The 7,231-nt window shown below is 40.7% G+C and overlaps 1 non-coding gene across 1 annotated transcript; it reads right to left on the bottom strand.

The window, feature by feature from the left end:
• Window positions 1-1,234: 1,234 nt before the first annotated feature.
• TRNAM-CAU lies at window positions 1,235-1,306 on the bottom strand. The gene has a single exon. It is a non-coding gene; the product is annotated as a tRNA-Met (tRNA).
• Window positions 1,307-7,231: the final 5,925 nt, after the last annotated feature.

Genomic DNA, 7,231 nt, shown 5'->3' with positions numbered 1-7,231 from the left:
GAGCTGTTTATATAGATTTTGTAAAACTGTGTATATTTATGGAAATAGATCAGAACATACTCATTGGTTATCTCATATGAGCAACTGGTGACATGGAGGAATGTTATCATGTACTGCCTGGGTTAGGAAACTGGCCTGAAATTTTCATTGTTTCAGAGACGCTGTCATACTTCAAAGCCAGTAGGGGTTCAGTAATGTGTCTTTTTGGTAGTATTAACGTGAAGGGTACTTCACAGTTGCTCTCACATTCGTTTCATACTTTAGAAAATTAAAAATGAGACTGTTAGAAATATTCCAGTGCATGCAAGAGGAAGGATCAACATTAGCCACTCAGAAGAAATGTTTAAAGGACAATTCCCTCACTCCTTGCCTGACATTTTCTTAAGATTCAGTGTTCCAGTACAATCAGAAATTCAAAATAATATTGTTTGATATGTTAGTCAGATAAGACTCAAAAACTTTAGCTGTTAAGTCCAGTCCTTATTATGTAGTCACTGTGTTTTATAGTTTATTTTAATAAATTAATTGATGATCTTCTCAAAAACAATGAGGTATTTTGCTATTGCCACTTGCCTTGGAAGTCTGTTCTGGTACCTGAGTGCTCTGATGGTTAGCAATATGACAATTTCTATCTTAAATTAATTCTTGGCTGTTTTTTTTTTTTTTTTTTTTTTTTTGTCGTTTGACTGAGTAGCTTGAATTCTAGGTATGTTTAGAGACAATATTTACATCCTATTTCTGTTCATAGAATCATAGAATCATTATGGTTGGGGAGAGACCTGAAAGATCATCAAGTCCAATCTTCTACCCAACGCCACCATGCCCACTAAAACACCTCCCTGGGGAGCCTGTTCCAATGCCTAACTCTTACAGTGAAGAAGTTCTTCTTAATATCGAACCTGAACCTCCCCTGGTGCAACTTGAGACCGTTTCCTCTAGTCCTGTTGCTAGTTACCAGGGAGAAGAGACCAACCCCCACCTTGCTACAACCCACCTTCAGGTAGGGGTAGGGAGCGATCAGGTCTCCCCTCAGCCTCCTCTTCTCCAGACTAAACAACCCCAGCTCCCTCAGCCGCTCCTCATAAGAGTTGTGCTCTGGGCCCTTCACCAGCTTTGTTCGTCTTTGTTGGACACGCTCCAGCAGTTCAATGTCCTTGTTGTAGTGAGGGGCCCAAAACTGAACACAGTATTCACGGTGTGGCCTCACCAGCACTGAGTGCAAAGGGACACTCCATAGCAGAGGATGGTTTCGATCCATCGACCTCTGGGTTATGGGCCCAGCACGCTTCCACTGCGCCACTCTGCTGCTGTTAATCGTGCTGTTCATCATGGGTAGCACTTATAAATCTCAAGTGGCAATGAGGTTTCTACTATGGCACAAATTTACAACCCAGGAAAAATACAGTGTTTAATCAGACTGCAAAGACTGAATTAATTAACTCCTTGATTGTTAATTTCAGCTGTATAACAGCTTTGCTCTGAACCCATGAAAATCATTAGATGCAATTTGAATGCTGGAGGGAAATCTAAGGATGCAATCCAATGATGTCAAAATTTTTAAGCATAACAGCCTAAGTAGTTGCTATGTAAAGGTCATAGAGCTGCAAGCAATGTGAGTGAACAGATTGCCTGGACCACTCTGGGCCATTTATACTGTGTAGGTAACAAAAAAGGCAGTGGAAAATACTGCTTGAGGAGCTTCTTAGGTTGGCTGAATCCCTAGTCAAGGGACAACATTAATATTGATTTCAATGGCAGAAAAAGAGTATTCAGTTCTGAAAGCAAGTGTTCTGACATCTTGTGATCTTGCAATATATATGAGGGAGTGATCTCTACTGTAATAAAGATTATTTGGTTTTATGTTAACTGCATGCTAGTGTTGACTACTAGTAGTGCTGGTCTAAGGAACAACTGAAAAACCACAGCTGCTGATCTCCCTTTCCAGTATCCTGAAGTGCTGAATAGAACATTTGTGGTCAACTGAAGCCAGCCAACCTATTGTGTTTCTCATTTCTGTTAGGGAAACAGTCACTGGAATGATTAGGAAATACCATGTCCTGCCAAATCTGAGCTGGGTACAGCAGGTGTTGCTCAACAGATAGTCTAGGGGTTCTCAGGAAAGACCAGGGTGATTGAAAGGCTTTGTCCTCACTTCCTCTCTATTGCAAAAGCAGTTTATAAAAGACAAAAACATTTTAATTGGATAATCTAGTATAGTTTTTAAACTATTGCCATAGTCTGTTTAGGAGCGATAGAGCAGTTTTGGTGGGCACCTGGGTCCAGCCAAGGTCAAACCCACCACAAAAGTCAATAAATGTGAGTGAACCTGAGTAGCTACAAGTAACACCTGTACTGAGGTAGTTGACACAGCCACATGGAAAATCTGCATGTATAGGGATATGGGGAATGTAGTCTTCCACAGTTTTGCATTTCACTTAGTGTTCTGGTTTGGCTAAAACAGGACTATTTCTCCTTTCAGGAGTTTTTCTTTCAGTTAAGTTTATTGAGTAACTGCACTTTCTGGAAAGTGCACTACATGTTTTTCAGACAGTGTCTGCTTTCAGACTTGATAATGCTCAATGTTTATAGTTGCTACTGAAGTATCAGTAGGATTGGTATGCAGAATGGCCCATGTTTATACTTATCCCCATGAGAACCAAGGCCACTGCTGGCCCTCTTTTGTTTAACAAGTGAAAAGTTGTAAAAGGGTCACACCTACAGAAGAGTGCAGATGGGACAGGTGACCAAAAACTGACCAACGAGGTATTCCATCCCATCCACATCATCCTGAGTATAAAGTTAAGGGATCATGGGGGTTAGCCTCTCTTCTTTCATGGCCAGCATCCCTGCGGGACTCTGCTTGTTCTCCTGCCTCTGACCCCAATCCGTGCATTCCTGAATCCGGTTCCTGTCGGCTGCGCAGTCCGGTCCGGGACATCTGAATGCCCATCCCACCATGGCAGCGGTGCAAGACCCTGCAACCTGCAATCCCCTGACCATCATCAGGAAGCTCACTATTGGTTTTGTATGCTTTTTTGGTGCGAGCCGCTGTGGCCATCATCAGGAAGCTCAGTACCAGTTTTTATACTTTACCTTTGATTTCCATTATTATTAGTATTAGTATTAATGTCGTTATACTATTATTAGTAGTATTAGTATTAATATCATTATAGTCTTTTTCATTACTCTTGGTTTATTAAAGTAGTTTTAATTTCCAACCTATAAGTCTCTCTCCCTTTTATCCATCCCTTCCCCTCTGGGGGAATAGAACAGGGAGACAATGGGGAATATAACGGCACTACCTTGTTCTTAACTGTACTTGTCAGGGCAGTGAACACCCTCTTCTTCCGCATCCTGCTGTTTTGGCTGCCTGGTCCCCAGACCAAATTTGATATGACATCTGTACGGCCTTGAGTTAGAGAGCTGCCTGAGAAAGAGGTTTCCAAAGCCTTGATATGCATTTGTCCCCTTCACTTAGGTGAAGATTTTAAGCTCAGGCTCTCACCATTGGGGTCTGCCTCAGCAATGCTGTGGCTGTGCCTGTGCCTGGCCATGTGTCTTGCTGCACCTTGGCTTCCTGGCTGGCCTTAGACCTGCCTCATCACCCTGCCCTTCTCTGGAGATCACTGGTTTTCAGCTGAACTTTGTTACCATCCTCAGGCTTACTCTGCTCAGCTTCTGTGGGTACCATGAGTCTGTGCCCTTGCCAGTGAGGGTGCTTCCCTGCCAGGCCTGCTGTCACTCCAGCTGCCAGCTCACCTCCCTTTACTGAGCAACCCTCTCCTGCTACTCCCTTCCGATAGCTGCCATACAGTTTTTTAGTGTGAATATTCCCAGTTTGCAGCCATGTTAGGGTAATTTGCTAAACAAAGGATTTTTTTATAGCATAGTTTTTCTTCAGTGTTTCACAGTTCCACAAGACAAATTTACTGATAAAAAAAGTCTGTTCCATCCCCTGGTATTCAAGGCTAAAGTGTATGGTGTCTGATCCTCTTCCAATCATTGAATCAGGGTGTGTGATGGGTACCACACTGTTCTTTTTTTCTTAAATGTTTTGAAGAATATTGGCTAGCAAAGGAATACATGCTAGAATATGGATGTGCTTCCAGTTATCCTAATGGACTACAGTGTTCAACAGAGTCATTAAAGTACTCACGGATCCTGATGACTGTGCCCTTGAAGCAGACATAACAAATCATGCAGCAGATTGTGAATAAATTGGCATAACCAGGAGATAGCTAGCACTCACTTTATACACTGGCCTGTGTGAAGCAAGTTGTATATAGATCCATAATTATAGCTGGAGCACAGACGGTTAAAGGCACCTGCAGAGTAGCCCATTTTGCCAGCACCTTATTCAGTGTTACCCTCTCATGTAAGGCATTGACATATCCAGAACCAATGCCTCTTTAGTTAATGGTCAGACAAAATTTCGATTCAGTGTTACCTGAACATGAGTCCTCTGTTTAGGCGCCGATCTTGCCTTTCCTGTTGATGGATATATATGGCTTTTGACTGCACTCAGACTGCATGCTGTCTTATGTCTAATGTGGCCAAGTATAATCTGTAACAATAACATTTTGGAGCGCTGCAGGATCCTAAGGATTGAAATCCTGACAGTGACAGGATAGTTGTGGTGAGCTGGGCATGTATTGGGAATGAAAGACATCAGAATGCTACAGCGACTTTTCTCATGCTGAGGAAGTATTGCTCTGAGCAGCATGAGATTGAAATCAATAGCTGGGAAACTGTAGATAGCAAAGTAGCACACGGTCATTTCTGTTAGTAGGGCTCAGCTGAAGAAGTAAAAGACAGAGCTAAGGGGACAGGATGGAAATCAGAGTTTTCTGGGGGTGAGATGAGAATCAGAGATTTCAGGTTTAGTTGCTAAAAACTCTCCTTCCTCTACCTGTTCATAAATTGGACATGAGGTTGGGTTAGTCACATTTGTATATGGAAGAGACAATATTCTCAGTCAGGTAATTTTTGATTAATGAAGTGCTACCGCAACAATTTCTATACTAAGTGGTATGGTGTCAGTAAAACACAAGACTAGTTAGAGGTCGCAGAGAGTCTTCAATGGCAGTGGTGATAGTATAGCCCTGTAATCCACTGTATAGTTCTGAGCCTGTTTCAATTAGACCTAATGAGTGGCTTCTTCTATGCATTCAAACCAAAGACATCTTGGCTTAGCTACTTCCCTCTGTTTTCAGCATGTATCATAGTTACTTGTCCTTGGTTAAAACAAACCTTATTACCTTGTAGTATCTCTATGTCTTTGTTTCATGTCCTTGTACAAAACATTGTTCTAATCCAAAAGGTACCTATAGAACAGGCTATTATAGGAATGTAAGTCAGTGTACAATGTAGATCATCAAATCAAAGACTTTGAGTTCACAAAGGTCTACAAAAAACTTCACAGCATCTGACAACAAACATGGAATGAGTACTTAAAGATTATATGTCCAACTTGAGATATTGAGGCACTCATCAAAGGTTCCTTAGTGCTCAGTGTTGTTAAATACATTTTTCAGGTGACACTAGGAAGTGTATGGATATGCAGAATATAAGGGATATGTAGATACTCGGAATGTAAGGACATCAGGTTTGTGGGCATATCGAATTGACAGATATTCAACATTAAAACAAAAGACTAGAGACAGAAACAGTCATAAACCCCACCTAGATACATAAACACTAAGGCACAGGAGAGAAGGGAGACCAAAGCAGCACTGGACTTAAAAATTGGCTGCCCTCACAACTGCAGGCATAAAAGTGAAATAACACTACCCCTCCCCTACTCCCTAGTAATAATCAACAAGAGAGAAAAAAATAGACTTGAATATATAATTTATCTATCTCATCCCTGTTTGCCTTCTCTTGTTTAGTGTAGGCACATTCAAGGAATTAAAAATTTTTTCTCTTAATCAGTAAAGGCTTCCTAGTCATCAAGTAGCTTTTCATGAGCCTCACAAACTTCTGTTGTCATTCTTTTCCTTCTAAAGAACAGATAATGAGTATATTTTCTCGTGGTTTTAGTGATATAAGACAGTGGAGATTCCACATTTTCTCATTTATACTGCGAAATTGTTTTCAGAACTGTGATATATATTTTTCATTCCGTGTTTACTAGTACTTTCTCATGCCATGAACTAGCAGTGTTCTCATGTTAAGTATTAAACCTCTTCTCTTGGACACTGTTATGTACTCAAGCTTCATGGCTGTAGATTTTGTTCTCAGAGCAGTGTGCTTTCTTTCCGTCATTGGTGGTGGGGGAGGAAAGCTTCTAGATAAATTGACTAGCACAGCAGGGGAAAAAAAAAATCATGTGAACTATCAAGGACCTCCGTGCCTCCTGATCCCTAGGTAAGAAAAGCACCTTAGTACCGTTGCTGTGTTGAGAATCAAGGTCCTTTTCCTCTCTGAAAATTGAAGCGCTATAACTTTCTGTTGCTAAGTGATCCATGTCAGCTACATTTTGTTTGAGTACATAATTTCTTTTAATTCAATTGCAGGATATGGCAGCTTTTATGGTTTGAAATCCAGCTTTAGACTGGGCAAACAAGTCTGACTGACTTGCGGTCAATATTGTCATTGTAATTAACAACTATCTAACTTATTTCTTTGACAGAGTTTTCTCCATTATTTCCCTTTCATTAACTGTTTTACTGGGATAAAACTTGCGTTAAACGAAGAAGAGTTAAAGTAAAGATTTTAAAGTTGTCTTATATATGCAGACCTGAGTGACAGTATAGCCGCCTGCTTTTTGGGCAAACGGTTTGAGAACAAACTTTACTTGTGCTACTGACAGCATCATTTGAATAATGTAAAGCCTTATGGTCTCAGTTTCTACACTAAAGGACTTTGCCATGACTACAATCTACCTATTGACTTACAGCTTATATGTATACTGTAGCAACCCTTCTTTGGAACCCAGTCAAATGTCTAGAAAAATACAAAGAGCTGCAAATGATAATGTTGACAAAATTCCTTTCCCCCTTTGGGAAATTATAGCTTGGAGCTAAGGAGTATAACTGTGGGGTGCTCTGACTCAATTGCTTCAAATACATCCAGATCACAGGTTACAGATTGCAGATGAGCAAATGTAACATGTAAGTGGTGCAGCACTTGGGGCAATTTTGAAGCAAGTAGAAATCCTGCTTAGTGTATGTTGTTCTTATTAGTCTGAAGTGCAGAGATTTAGATACAATATTATTTTTTTCAGTGATCA

This window comes from Cariama cristata, unplaced genomic scaffold (genome assembly GCF_000690535.1).
Source record: "Cariama cristata isolate BGI_N322 unplaced genomic scaffold, ASM69053v1 scaffold15951, whole genome shotgun sequence".
NCBI classification, from domain to species: domain Eukaryota; kingdom Metazoa; phylum Chordata; class Aves; order Cariamiformes; family Cariamidae; genus Cariama; species Cariama cristata.
This window is presented reverse-complemented; position numbering and strand designations above follow the sequence as displayed.